Genomic DNA, 16,567 nt, shown 5'->3' with positions numbered 1-16,567 from the left:
ATTAAGCAAGTGTTGTTTGTTTGAATTAAGTGGTGTTTTAGATTTTTCTAAAAATATGTAGTTTTAAAATTACAGGGGCTCAAAGATTTGTATGAAATTTTTTAAGACCGCGTAACTTTGAAACCGAATATTTTAACAGAAATCTGGATAACCACAGACATAGATATTAGTTTCTAGAATATGTCTGCAAAATTTCATGGACTTTTGTTGCTTAGTATTCAAATGAAATTGGAACTACGATTGTATGAAACGAGTGACGGAGAGAGCCCTCTTAATCACGGTAAATTTATATAGCTGAATTATTTAGTCTGCATCTGTTTTATGGACCCATTGTTTTAGTTTTATCAGCTAATTGAATTTACAATTATTGGTCTGACTAAAACAATAAAAGAATATTATTGGATTCCTATTTACATAATAATATTATTGCGTCTAATTAGTAGTTTTCAAGGCCGATTTTAAATAAATAGGATGTGAAATTATTTATTTACCTACTTAGATACTGGACAAAGGTCTCTTGTGAAGACTTTTATACGCCACGGAATTACGCAGCCTGAATCCAGCCACCTACAGTAAAAATATGTCTAAAATGAACGAAATTTTATTGTTTACAACTTGGCTGAGCCACTTTTGTTATAAGTGTGTTTCTACTGATTCTTTAACAATAGTTGAAAATGTTAGAATGCGCGAGAGAGATAGAAACTTAGGTAGCCTAGGGAGTATGTAAGTAAAATCAAAGAGTTCCTACCGGATTTTTAAACCTAAATATACGAAAAGACGGGTGCAATATCTAGCTACAGCTAATTTGTAGAATATACTTATCAGATTTTTCCAGGAACTCCCTCCTAACTTCCTTCTGCGGTGTTTCCATTAGATTACAATTTACAACATGGACTTATTCAAGGGGCGGACCAACAAATTCCTGAAAGGCCGACAACGTGTTGGCGGTTTCTCTGGTACTGCAAATGTTCCTGGGCGGCGGTAATCACTTAACATCAGGTGATCCACCTGCTCGTTTGCTCGCTATTTTCATTAAAAAAAACTAGTAGTGTTTTCTTTCTTTCCAACTTCCTTGTAATAATATTGCCATTCCGAGCTACATTTCCTCCTGGATATACAATATAATTGCTAACAAAGCGATTCGTTCACAAAGGTTCTTTTAATTCAGCACGTCTACACGATAGCTTAATATACAAAGGCCGGGTTCTCAAAGAAATTCACTATTTCGCCCCATTTTAGTTCGACGTTATAGGATGTGATTATACGGGCGCCCCCAGCTATAGTTGGATTACTGCAGATCCTTTATACAATAACTACGTCTTTAAAACCCAGCAATTTGGCTCAAGACACGAAACAGATCTTCTAGGCACGCGCTCCATATTAGGCTGCATCATCATTACTTGCCAGCAGGTCTGATTGCAGCCAAGCGCTGGTTTATAAAAAAAAAATAGCTGTGCTTATGATATAGATGCAACGATCGAATAACAGGGTGATAGCTTAGTGGTTAAGATGTCGGCCTCCTAGTCGGGGGTCCGGGGTTCGATCTTGGTCACGCATGTTTACTAACCAAGAATATTTTATTCGACATTAGGTTAATTACAAGCTAATGTCATTTATTATTTTCTTCACATAATAGATAAAACGAGCAAATTGCTAACTTTAATCGCAACTTATGATGCAAAAGATTGCCACTTGTCGGATCTCTTCCATTTTAAAAGCGAAAAAGACAAAGACTTCACTAAATAGTGATCAAAACTTTTAAGCTGGCTAAGCTAAATCTGACGTTATCGAAACGTTTAATAAAGACCTTCGCCAAAATATGAATGTCGTAACTCAAAATATCCTTATCATCGGTATTGCCGCTCCACTGACAGGGGTGTTCATAAAAGTTTAATGGCTCTAATCGCTTAAAGCCGTCTGAAGGGGGTAACTGATTGTCAGTTCTGCAAACTCTGGGTGATGGCAGGGCCGTACTTAGCTAAAGTTGAATTTAAAGTTAGGCAGCGGTGGTTACAGGTAGGGTAAAAGTAACAAAAAATACTTTCTGGTCAATCGATATTCGTCGTATTTTTCTGAAATGCTGGCAACACATTGACGGTTCCTTTGATGCTACAAACGTTCATGGGTGGCATAACCACTTAAAATCAGGTTGCTTGCTCGTTTGCACGCTTTTTATAAAAAAATATCAAAATTTTAATGACTTCATTCAGATCAATTGTCTTTTTTCGTTAGGCCAGAAAAACCATGCCTGCCTGTCTTTCGCGACACTATCTGAGGCCTATTGATTTCAGTCAAAGTTGAAAGCGCAGAATCGTACACAACAGAGATACTAGATATGGTCGGCCTCAGAATTCGAGTAGCAATTCCGAGAAACTATTGCATCAAAAACCTGTCGCACTTATGATCATTTTCTATAAACACGCCACACACACTCCTAACGCATGTGTATAACCACGAGAATATGATCATTAGGGTGCTAAACAACTTACGGCGTTTACTGTACATCCTTTGGTCGCCAGAAATGCAAAACGTCCCAAAATAATTGTGCCTAGCCAAGCCGCTGTTAATTTGGAATTGTTTAGATGTAACTTTTTACATACACACTATGACCAAACAATTTATTAGCATATTAATTGATGGTTTTTAGGGCACTGCCCCACAATGCGACTCCCTAGCTACGGCCATAGATGATAGTAGCAATTGTCGGAAGTTTGTTATACGTTGCATGCTTGATAAGATGCAGTAATGGATCGCTCGCAACTTGTTGGATGTTGGTTAGGAGATGAGGAACTCTGCAGTGTTCTCTAGTACTAGGTCAAACAAGATTAAGTTCTAATACTATTTGCCAAATAATTCACGCCTACTTAACTAATTTTAGGTGGAGAGGTACAGAGATTAGTGTTATAATAGTTCGATTTACAGAGACATTCAAACATGTCATAATATAGGTACTAGAAATTAGTGATGAGACTTACAATATATACCTACTAGAACCCTTCCTAGAACCCTGATTTATTATGCTAAATAAATTACTGACATATTAATAATAATATCTAAATACACAATGCATCTGTGTATACAAACTAATAAAATCAGCAATACGATTAGCTCTAATAATCGACACATTCGCTAGCTCGTTCCGGCTTACGATCAAAAGAGGCCAATTTCTACATCTATTTTTCCATTGCATTTTGAACTTTATTTAGCTTGCAATAAAATTTGAAATCAAATAATTTTGAACTGAGTTGTTATAACGATTAAAATGAGTGATTTTAAACTGTATACTAGTAAGAATACAGTCTAGATTGGAATGGCAAAGGCAGTATTGATGTAACTCGCGTGTTTACGAAGCATAAAGCATCGCTTAGTAATGAAAGCTTATTGTTTTATATCGCCGCCCGCCCTGTAATGTGACAGTGGGCGGAATACGCAACACTCAGTACTTTACACAGACTATAAGAAAAAGGAAAAGGATTAATGGTAAATGGGTCACAAGTAAAATGTGAAAAAAGTCCAAAGAAGCCGATTACAAGATAATGAAAATTTATTTTATTTATTTATTTGTAATCAACAGCGTTCACAAAATTTATACAACACAAGGTTTAAAATTAGATCTTATACAAAGTCTGAAGAAATTATATATATTATGATGAATAAAAATATTATAAAATTACAATAAGTACAAATTTTAAAGTCAAGCGAAACAAGTATCTAAGTATAAAAATATGAAATGAGAAGTGGCCTTGACAGAACTTCGGAAACTCGCCTTATTTATGTGTACATAAAATACGTGATCTAAGAAACTCTTGATTTGTCAACTATTCATTAAAGAAACCGATATATTTATGTATTTACTACTAAACGCTTGTACCATGGTAACTTTACGCGAGTGACCATGTATGATCGCGAGAGTTCCATCTATCTTCTTTCTTGAATCTGTAGTATTTCAAGTAGCTTTTAAACCAAGTTGAACATGTTCCAAGTACATTCTTTCCTTACATCCATTGTTGGCGTTTCCTTCACTTCCCGCGCTTTTATAATACCTACGACACCTACGTCGTAATAGAATGGGACCATCATTCTGTTTACCCAGGGACGTATTCATGGCAAAGAAGCTACTCGGAAAGTGATGATGTGGCCTAAGATGGGACACTTACCTAGAAGATTCCCTATCCGCGCTTGTTTTAAAGATACCCGGATTGTAATTAGTAGGAAACACAGTTCACGGAAGAGTATTCCAAATCTTAAGCCATACGAATGAGGAACGATTACGCAAAACGTTTCGTGTGTGTAGATGGAATGACTAACGCCGAAAGACGTTGTTATTCAAAAAATATTATAGAAAAGTGTTTTTCTAGTAGGTAAGTCAAAACGCAAGACAATCCAAGGTGCAATTTATACGTGTATGGATGGATAGTGTTTCATCCATCATTTCATGAACTCTATTTTGTGCCTGTAGGTAGTTTTTGTTTTCAAAAGTTACAGTCGTCTATCATAGATTTATGTGCCTATATTTTACTGCCGATAAATGTTTATAGCTATGTCGCTTATCAAACAAAAAATCACGCAACCAAAAATAAAATAGTTTGAATAGCCAAAGAGCTCATGGAATGTTTTGAGGGGGTGCTTTATAAATTCGAATAACAACACTTCACGAAGAATAACTTGTGCTTCTTATACTACATCAAGACTCTACCCATTGATAAAAACGGAAATTTTGTTGAGTAATAATTCTTTAGCAGTAGTGAATGTAAGTAAAATAATAATACCATAATTTAGTAATAATAACCATAAGAAGACTAGTGAATGGTGAATATCATATATGGCTTGAAACTGGACAAAAAGCTAGTTCTGTCAAGTTTCAATTTAATTAAACGCCTTTCCGACATTTTCCGAAAACTTTATTCTAAGCCTTACTTCCTATTAAATCGTTCAGAATCATGTGACATTTCTATTCCTATTGCAGATTTATAACAGGATCTTTTATCTATACCTGTCCTATGTATAAAAGGATTAACTGACTGATTAACAGCCTAAATTGAAGAAGCTTGAGAGGTTCTTTTCTAATTTAGCCTTCTAATAAGGCAAAAATTTCATAAATTCTACTTGAAAAAAGCCGGAAAAGCTAGTTTTTGTATAGCATTTTTTCAAATTTTCCTACCAGCTCTCGTTCCAATAGGAATTATAATCCCCCACTTAACTCATTAGCACTTCGTAAAACACGTCAGCAACGCCCCATAATGTGTTAAGGTCCAGTAACATTTGCATACCACCGTTGATATGAAGCACGAGGAATGTAGCGTGCCTCACACTGTCTAGGGTGAGTTATTATTCCGTTTTTATTAGATAAGAAGGCGCTTTAAAAATAAACAGAGCTATTGACATGTTGCGTTGAGCCGTCTACTAAAACCATGCTACCATGAAACGAAAATCATCTTCCTTAACAAATTTTTCGTTATCCATTGCTCTATTTCTTTAACCAGTGCTATACAACTAGCGTGTATAGCATTTAATGAACTGTGAAGTAGATTTACAAACTTGAGTTGGTTGTGTTTGTTTTCGTTAATAGTTGGGGATGCTTGTCGGTTGTCGCGTGTTCCTTTCGCGTGATTTCTGCAGTTTGCTATCGCGCGTGACGTCGCTCGGGAACTCCTGTAAAAGGGGGTTAAAACAATGATATAAAAACCCAAAGATATATAGCTATAGTCACTAAAGTAGATCGATAAATAGTTCGATAGATAGATAATCGGTAATTTTTTTATTGAATATACCACTCAAGCAGCGAAACAACATGCAAGAGAGTATACAAGTCTCTTTATTTCAGAAGGGTGCAAAGCACAGGAGCAAAGATCAGTACCTACACGTATAACGTCTAACCTAAGTAGTACCTACCTATATTTTATTAGATTTCTTTTCTAATAAAATAATATATTATTATAAAAAAGTGTTTGTTGGTCCGTTACTTAAGCATTTGCGCATCGTTTATAATTAACCGTTTGTTAGTCCGTCAATTAAGTCTTCGCGCACCTTTGATTCGATTGAGTTGTAACTTTGTACAGTTGTTGTTTGCATTTACATGAGGGTGTCTGCTATAAAAATACAATAGTTGGCGCACGAATCGTAAATTGAAAGAGGCATTGCAACGCATGCCAAGCATTTTGTGACCAGTCCATAAAATGTCTTTTTCTACTATTCTACTACCTCACAGCTTGATAAAGCACGCCTTAGGCTCTGTGTATCTTGGCTCTTATTATATCAATGGGTCAAATAGACCCCCGCATACCAACGGGTGCAGTAACATGTCCGACCCCATTTCACTGTGAAACGACTGTTTTATTTGCCTCTGAATGGACAAGAGTTGAAAGTCAAATGATTTGTTCTTGTTTATACAGACCGCACATTCGTGGCATAGATGGATGGACCTATCTAAAATAAATATTTTCCGCTTGCGCTATTTTTTTAGGCTAGGAAAATGCTTTTTTGGGTACTGTAACGGGATAACTTTTTCCGTTACAACTGCAGCGATGAATACATATAGTAAAACAAACGATCTCAATTATTTTATTTCTGTGTATAAAACTCTCTAAGTGGGTTTTTTAAGGAGCCTACTTAGTTTAGTTTTCTCCAACTTATAGTCCCATCAGTAGTCTGATTGGGTTACTCAGTGACTAACACTGAATACTAGCCACCAAGTTCATTTGACATCCACTGACAGTTAACTACGAGAAATTATATTAGCTTCACTCAGTGAAGCAGCAATGTAGAATCAACCAGTGTCAAATGAGCGCGATGGCTATCATTCACTGAGTTAGCGAATCTTCGTTTCGTCAACAAAAGTTGGTTGGTTAAAAATTGATAAGGCTGAAAACGTCCGAAAACATTTGCAGCAAGAAACATTTAAACAAACCGCCAAGAATTTGTCAAGGTAAGGCATAGATATACTCGTATTATATTAATCGATGAAGTAAGGTCATTAATGAGGAATGATAAAGTAATTGGACTCATAGAAATAATGGAGTTGGACAGACTAAACTGAGATCCGTAGGACTATCCGAAGGATTTAAAGCCTCAATAGCCGTTGGGTATAGGAGCGGACTGAAATACGAAAGGTCGGCGGTTCAAACCTCACCCGTTTCACTATTGTCGTGTCTCGTACCCACTCCTAGCATAAGCTTAACGCTTAGTTGGAGGGGAAAGGGGAATGTTAATCATGATTTACTACTAAAGTGCTGCAAATGAGATCAGATAAATTTTTTACTATGCAAAACTTTGGAATAATTTCATCAGTTTTTACACGCTTTATTTTACAGGCTAACTTTTCACTCACCCGAACTCGTAACTGTCAGGTTTGATAACATTTCGGACAACACGCTCATGAGCAAGTTTTTATTATGTCCGCTGTTTGTCATGGAGACAGGACGCGTTAATTTGACAAGGGGTCCCGGCACACTGACCTACTTGCTCGAGATTACTTTGTGTTACGTGTTTTGGATTTAGAGAGACGATATTCTTTAGGCGAGCTGAGCGCCGTTGCAATATAGTGCTTTTCAAGAATTCAAACAATAAAATGAGAAAAATTTAATGTTTGAACTTGAGACTTTTTTACTATAGGTACTATTTTGACTTTTTTTCAATATTTAGGTTTTACTTTAGTTCTCCATTTGGTTTAAAGAATTAAACGCATTTTAATGTTGTGCGTTAATTATGTATTTATATCCTCTATCCTTGCTATATGTGTGTAATGTGTGTAACTCACAATTGTTAGAAGACAAGTGTACCTAAATTAAAAATTTATAACACCCCCGACAAGTGAAGGTTACAGTAACTAGAAAAAAACTGATAACTATCAAACATCTGAATCGATTTTCTTGGATTATAGCTAAGAACACTCTCGATCAAGCCACCATTCAAACAAAAAATACTAAATTAAAATCGGTTCATTAGTTTAGGAGCTACGATGCCACAGACAGATACACAGATACATACGTCAAACTTATAACACCCCCCTTTTGGGTCGGGGGTTAAAAAACACTAAGCAGAGGATCTCACGCGTCATACCTAATCCAAAAAATTCTGACAACCCTGGCTTAATTGTAAATCTCTGTATTACAATTGAAATACTCAAAATGGAATTAATCGCGACATAATTTGCAAACTTTTGTGAAAAGTACCATTACCAAGTCTTCAACACTTCTCATTACTGACGGAGTTCCACGGCCGTCATTACACAAAGAGACCCAGAGTGATTTCTTCCAAAGAAATCGCGCTTAGAGGGAAGCAACAAAAAATAATGTCGCTTCAAATTGAATCATTTGTAATATTCATTCCTTTTTTTGCTTTCGCCTCTGCGGACGTCTTGTACGTAACACTGAGTTACATGGAACTGGAATTGAAATTAAGTTATTATAGGCATTCTTGTCTTGCTTCAGCCGTCCTATCAATTATATCTGTTTATCCGCTTTAGACATAGGCCTTCCCCGCACGGTCCATCTTCTTCACCTTCACTTTCACGCATAAACGCTGATCACTGAGGAAACAGCAATCAGCGTTTTTGTAAGGACGTCCCAGCAAGCAGATGTAAGTAAAGCGAACCGATAGAAATCCACGTACAAACCGATGAGGGGTATGAGTTTAATTAAACTGTCGTACCCTACTGTCAATAAATGTACTACACACAAACTGTCATATTATGATTTGATTTGATTCGAATTTGTGGATTCGATTTGATTTTGTTCCCTACCAGTTTAGCCTACTTCTTTCTATCTGTGCTGTTCCATCGAAGTAAGATAGCACTCAAGCATTAAATAGTAATTTGACAATGCAAAAAAAGTTAAATAAAATATTCATATCGCACATTTTTTCTGTATTTGTACAACTTAGAGTAGGTACTCGTATGAATGCCCCGTAGTTCATTGTATGGAATATTGATTTTCTATCAACATCTTGTTGTTTCTTGAAATTCACCTAGTTTAAGGGTGATTCTATATTTATTTCAAACCTCTTCCTGAAAAACCATTTCTAAGTCTACGGTCCCAACATTTTTCTTTGTGAAACTCATTTTACGATAATCAACCGTTTTCAAGAATCGCGACGTCACGCAGTTGGTCCTGAAGAATTATATCTCTCCCTTGTAATGCTTGCCACAGCTTTTGATAAAAGGCATAATTGAAATATTTGAGTAGTCAAATCTTAATTTATCACGAATGATTTTTATGAACTTTTTCCTATAGTATGCGACAAGTCGAGATGGCAATCGGGGTGGGGACACCACGCACACCCGCACAGCCTCCGAGCTAGCCCGGTGCGGGATAGCGCGGTTGAGGTGCGGGTGTGCGGGGCGTCCCTCCGCCTCATGCCCCGATTGTCATCTCGAACTGTCGCGTACTCTTATTGCATTCCGGAATTTTAGGATCGTATCTATATTTACTTGTTAATAGATTGGATCTTTACAGTTCCATATTAGGAACTTATTTTGTTATAAGCTTTATTCATACCTACTAATCTTATGAAAACGAAAATGTATGTCTGTCTATCTATTACTCTTTAACCGATTTGTATGATAGGTAGGTGTAGCAATAGCTTGCATACCGGAATAGGCTACTTTTTTATCTGAAATATCAAAGAGTTCTCACAGGATTTTAAGAGAAACGGACACAGACGAAGTCGTGGGTATCATCTGGTTTTCCATAAAATAATGTACCTAATATCATCGCTGAACTGATTAATCTTCTATATTATGACGAGCAGCTTTTCCTTTTCACTGTGCAAACGCGCATATTTGAACAGAACAGACAAGAAAGTGATCCTATAAGGTTCCTTTTTTCTCTGAAAATACGGAACCCTAAAAACAAACTTACATAGATCTAGTATTAAAATAATATAAGCATTCTACTGTAAAAATTTTCGACATTTAAATCAGTTATAGCTATATTTACTCTTTTCGTCAAGCAGATGAGGAAAGCACACGCAACACAAAGTAATCATGAGCAAGCGAGTCAGTATTCCGGAGATCCCTTGTCAAATTAACGCACACCTCGCTGACAAACGACAGGCATAATAAAAACTTCTCGAGAGAATGTTGTCCAAGTTTTTATCAACGCTGACAGTTACGGGAGAGTAAAAATTTCGTTGATGAAAAAGTAAACATTCCGCTGTTGGGAGATTTGGATGAGTTACCCTAATAATACAAGTAAATTCTCTCTATCCTAGTAAAGCCACGTTGGCAAAGTGCGGTTTGGCAAATTTCACATACTGCCAAGAACATTATGGAGAACAGTCAGGCGTGCGGGTTTCCTCACGATGTTTTCTTTTACCGTTAAAGCAAGTGGTAAACATACGAGTAACTCCCAGAATTTCGAGATGCATGTCTGGAATCGAATCCTGGACCCCCGATTGGGAAGCCAACGCCTTAACCACTAGGCTATCGCCGCTTTATGCTTTATGATAAGTATGTTAATCCAGCTTAGCCTTTGGCTGATTATGACTAAAAGTACAGTAGAGCAAAATGATCACTTTGAAGACATTTGCAGCTTTTTTTTTTTCAACTCATCTCCCCATCGATATTGTTATTAAAGACGGCCATCTAGAAATATATTTTTTTTTACATTATAAAAGAACATACGAGAATAATAAAATCTTGGACAATATTTTTCCATTTTTATTTCCTGAAGGTTGAAGATCCTTCAGCACTACCCTGAGGCAATTTCAGTTAAACCTCTTAGTAAAATAAACAGTATTAATCTGTACAACGCTGTAAGTGAGTCTCCAGTAAGGAGCGTTAAATAAAAAGTAAACTTGGCCATTTGCCAGTGAACATGCCTCATGATTTCCGGAGTTAGAAATTAAATTAAAATTTTCTAGAACTTGCCCGATAAGTGCAAGAAATGCGATTTCGTGACTGAAATGAATCAAGACAAGTACGCTGGAGGAGGCGGCTATAGAAAAAGAGTTATTTTTTGTCTTAGTCTTCGTATCAATAAGGTGTTGACGCTATGGTCACAGAAAAGCCTCAATAACGTAACGTTGATAGGAGCGGACTGAAATCTGAAAGTCGGCGGTTCAAATCCACCCGTTCCACTATTGTCGTACCCACTCCTAGCACAAGCTTTACGCTTAGTTGGAGAGGGAAAGGGAATGTTAGTCATAATTAAAATGGGTAATATTCTTTAACAGAAAAAACAGATGCCCATTTAGTTCTGAGCACGATCACATGACGATTGCTACTATCAGCTTCAAAATGGCGAAAATCAAGTTGCTTCGAAAACAGGTCGGCAATCACTGCTCCAGCGTACTTTTTTATATGTAGAGGTCAGTCAGTGGATTCTTTTAAGTATTGGGAGAAAAGATTAATGGATCCGCTTGAAAATTGATAGTTTGTAAGTGAAAAAATAATATAGAACACGCAAGTTTTGAGGAACATACATTAAATATTCCAAGAGTGTTGGAACTCACTTAGAAATAGGATTAGTAGAAAGTTTCCTTCCGGCTTCCGTTTTCCCCGTGAGCTATAATATATTATACCTGTACCTATAGTGTATTATGTACCTTCAATATATAAAAATTAGGTGAATTAGGCATCTAAGTAGGGGAGAGTGTGGATGAAAGAGCCAGTTTTGAATAGTGTAAAAAAAAACACACTTTTACTATATTATCTTCAAATGAAACTAGGTTTTCTTATAATCACTTTAATTGGCAATGTTATAAAATAAAAATAAAGAGGATAACAACGCTGATAATCTCTTATATAAATAGTTAAAAAAAAAAAGGAAATCGGCTCTTTCATAGCAGCAGGTCAATGAAAGAGCCACCATGTGTTATGAAAGAGCCGATACCTACTTTTGAGGTACTAAACGGTTTTTTATCAATTAAAATTATGTTAAGTATTTAAAATCAGATTAATACTAAGCTTACTTTAGTATTTCTATGAAAATCACAATTTTTAAACAGTCTCAGTAATAATTAAACATTGTCTTAATCAACAATTAAAACTTTTGAACTTTGTCTTAGTCAAAAATTAAATAATTAATAAAAATTTGTCTAAAAACATAAAATAGAGCCCTTTTTCGTATTCTTACTCTATAACTTAAAAAATAAAAACAATATAAAAACAATTTAAAATTAAAAACATTTTTGGCAGAAGAAATTAATCACCCCTTTGAGGCCACACGATAACGCTAACGCTGTTCTATGTATGGACTGATTTCCAGCAAGCACTTCTTTTACAGCCTCTACTATTGCAGCAGTTGTGGGCCTTACCCGTTTTTTAGCTGTTGACGCTTGCGAAGACATATTTTTTTATTCTGAAACATATATCATATAATAATGAAATAACTAAAATTAAAAATTTTGGACACCCCCGACCTCTATAAATATGACTGGTAGAGAATGCCATTAGGCATTAAGTCCGCCTTTTGTTTTTTTTTTGTATTTTGTGCAATAAAGATTAAATAAATAAATAAATAAATTATAGCTAAGAACAATCTCTATCATATCAGTTATGAAACAAAAAAAAGAACCATCAGAATTAGTCCATTGGTTTGGGATCTACGTGGCCATAGACACACACACACAGAGACAGACACACAGACACACACGTCAAACTTATAACACCCCTCTTTTTTCGTCGGGGGTTAATTAAAACTAAACGATGTATTGAATGAGCCAGTTTTCGTGTCATGAAAGAGGCGGCTCTTTCAAAGCATAAATAACTGGCTCTTTCAAAACACGACGCTTTTAAAAATATAACTTCAAAAAAAAGGCACTATACCAGAACGCTGATCTGATATTATTTATACAAAACAAGGGCAAATATATAGACGCCAATACTGTATATCAGTTTTGTCAACTTATGCAATACCCTTTTTTAAAAAAAAGATGTAAGAAACACAAAGAAACTTACTTTTTGGCTTCCGAATTTTCGTAACAGTCCTGTGAGGCCATTTGCTGTCGTAGAACTGTCAAATGTTTGTGGGTAACAGCTATCCAGTGTTGCCATTTAAGGAGTAAAATTAAACTTGGGTAGAATATCGATAAGTAATGGAAAATCACATCGGCTCTTTCAAAGCCTGGCTCTTTCATGCACACTCTCCCCTACTAGCCGACGCGCTCCACCGAATTATCACCTACTATTTGGTGTGATTGCAGTGAAGTGCAAATTTATTTCTTTGAAACGTAGTTAAATATTTCAAACTGTAATGTAAGATGAAAAAAGTATCTATCTACTAAAAACAGAAGAATGAAATATAAGAACGAGAAAAGATATAAAATTCGTCTGTTTATTCAATTATTCAATTTCCTCTGGGAGAAAGTGACAGATTGAAAGGCTCTAATGCAGGGGAGTGTATAATTTATATTGAATTTTCGCGTTATGAATAAAACGAAAAAGGAGTAAGCACTCGGGAGTCAAAAAATGGCATCGCCTAACCAGAACCGACGTCGAGGGCTTTCAAATAACAAAACCAAATTAGTGAGACACTCGTTGCCTCTCCAGGGTTCGCACCTAATAGGCGAGTGGTGGAACAGTGTGGACGGAACAGAGGTCCAGTTATATTAGTTAGAGTGCTGAGGGAGCGAATGCGATTTTATGATCCGTGAATATCGCGCAGGCATTTCTAGATGTTAGGATCGCGTTTTTATTGTTATGTAAATGCGAGTTTCCCGTTAGTTGGGATTTCAAAAGGACGATTAGGACGTCTGGTTTGGAAGGTTATGCACAATATAGGATTTCCCCCGTTATTTGTAAGATGCCTTCGATGCAGGGGGTTTCGGGATTTCTGGGCCCCCCTTCTTTGTGAAAGTGACTTTTAAAGTTTGCGGGTATTGAATTATGATTTGTTCGGGCGATTGGTTTTCACTGCTGTGTGAAAACGCAGGGGTGAAGTCTTGTTATGGAAATTTTTGGGTTTGCAGTGTAGGAAGTATACTTATCTACTGAGAGTAAAATATTTTGTAAGTTTGGCAGATAAGAATTCACTGTGAATAGGCAATTATCAAGTTTTAATATAAGGCGCATAAAATATTTAATCAGCCTCGAAGAAATCATTGTTAGTGACAAGACCGCTTTTAAAACCTAATTACAATTACATTTCATCCTTATCATTTCAACCCATCGCACCGTCCCACTACTGTGTCCGGGTCTCCTCTCAGAACGGAAGGGTTTTGGTCATAGTCCACTACGTCGGCGAAATGCAGGTTTCCTCACGGTGTTTTCCTTCACCGTTCTCTTTGTGTTCAATAAAGATCTTATTTTACTTAATAACAAAAGGTCTGCTCATTAATTTAAATCCTATTTAATGGTTGGCTCTAGACTACTTATGTTTGCACAGAGAAATATCTCCTTGCCGCTATGAATGCAAAATATTTGATGAAAATACCTATTTCCCAAATGCAAGTAACGAGGGCCTCCCTGGCGTAGTGGTAAGCGCTGTGGTCTTATTAGTAGGAGGTCCCGGGTTCGATTTCCGGGAGGGGTTTGGATTTTTATAATTTCGCTTGTCTTGGAATTTGATAATCTCTAAATTTCTGATCTGGTCTGGTGGAAGGCTTCGGCCGTGGCTAGTTGCCGACCAAGCCGTGCCGCCCAGCAATTTAGCGTTCCGGTATGATGCTGTGTAGAAACCAAAGGAGTATGGGTTTAATGAAAACTACCATACCCCTTCCAGGTTAGCCTGCTTCCGTCTTAAACTGGACTATCACTTACCACCAGTTACTTACTTGTATCTGATTAAAAAAAAAACAAAATAAAAAAAGGATAAAACGCCACTATAATAATGAAAATGAGTGAAAATGAACATCATTCCCCGCCCGTTAACAAATGGAGCCGTCAAGGCGTCACTTCCATGAGAACTATGAAATCGACTGATAAAATTTTATTGAATTTTCCCTCCAATATGACGGGCTGAGGCGTTATTGATGACGTGCCCGTGACGCGGCGCCAGTGAAATACGGCATCTGCATCTTTATGACTTTAAAATTATGGCGAATAATAAAAAGGGAATTATTCAACCAGTTGATGCAAATGTAACGAACTACAAATTACTTTGGCTCGTAAACAGGTTATACTAGTGATTCGTCCCAAACTAAGACTTCAAGACCTTTGAATGAATAAATGAATATGTGAGAATGAAATGTGGTAGGCTAATGTCTTGCCCTTTACGTCATGTTTTACCTAAAATTAAACCAAAATTACTAGACGGGCACGATGCTTATAACTGCACTTTACTAAACAATATTATGTAGATATATTATTCTTCACTGAGAAGAACCGTTGATTACGTAACAATGTTCACAAACTCCTTGCTTTATGGTTTAATAATGAGTCTTGCAGCAAAGTAGTTGTTCTATCAGAGAGCTGAACTAAGTATAGTCTTAGGAAGCGCAACGTTTACCGCATTTAATTAGACGCTTCCTAAAATGCATTACAAATGGCTTTGTCTGGTGTTAAAGTGGCGTTAGATGTTGCATAAGTTTAAGTGATGTTAGAATCTAATTTATAGAAAAGCCATACATGTAACCAGAACGCTAGCAAAAACTAAGCGTTATTATATAATAACTAGTTTCCTTATCGTGTAGTTTTAATGATTTAGTATTTTTCAAACCAGCATTGTATAGCCTGCAAAACTCGGATCAATGCCACACTTACGACGCGGCATTGGCTTCAAGCGTTCGTTGACTTCTAGCGTCAGTCAGATGTTTTATTTGCAATATACTATTGTGAACTTTTAAAAAGTACTGGATTTTTACTAATTTTTTTTCGTAATTTTTTTTTATGGTATCTTAGCAGTATACTCATCAGTACCTGTCTTCGTTTCTGCTATCGTTCTGGCTACACCCTGTAATTGCATGAAACTTCAACTTCAAAGGTTTTTAAGGAATCCAGGACTTCCCACTTACCCTGCAGTGCTTACCACTACGCCAGGAAGGGATATAATTAATGGAAGGGGTAACATACCTCAGAAATGAGGAATACGAAACAGAATACTCTATAATAAGGCACATAAGGACAATGGGAGCTAGGTTTCTCTTCTAGTAATGACACAAGTAGCGAAGTTTCTAGTCTACCAGAGAGCTGGGAACTAAGTACGAGCTTAGGAAGCACCGCCTTTGCCGTGAACTTTGTGAAATGTTGGTAAGTGTGATGGAATTTCTATTTAATTAACAGTCTGGCTAGAATTGTCTCTCAATTGTACCTAAATGTCTGTGAGAGACTTAATTAAAATGTGCTATAGAATTTCATTGAAAGACGTAATAGGACACTCTTTTAAGAAATAGATAGAAAAATCTGCAATTACGAGTGACTAGTGAGTATTAATATTATAAAGAGGAAAGATTATTATCGTTCGTCTGTTTGTAATAGATAAAATTGAAAGTACAGTACTGATTTCAATAATTATTTTACCATTAGAAAGCTACTTTGTTTAGAAGTTACATAGGCTAAAAATACAGGTAATATAAATTTTTGTTTTATTAGGATCAGCTAGTATCACACTAATATTTTAAAGGCGAATGTTTGTGTGTATGTATGTGCGCATTTTTATTACTCTTTCACGCAAAAACTACTTCACGGATT

The sequence above is a fragment of the Maniola jurtina genome, chromosome 12 (genome assembly GCF_905333055.1).
Source record: "Maniola jurtina chromosome 12, ilManJurt1.1, whole genome shotgun sequence".
Taxonomy (NCBI): domain Eukaryota; kingdom Metazoa; phylum Arthropoda; class Insecta; order Lepidoptera; family Nymphalidae; genus Maniola; species Maniola jurtina.
The sequence above is the reverse complement of the archived record's forward strand: the minus strand, read 5'-3'. Positions refer to the sequence as shown.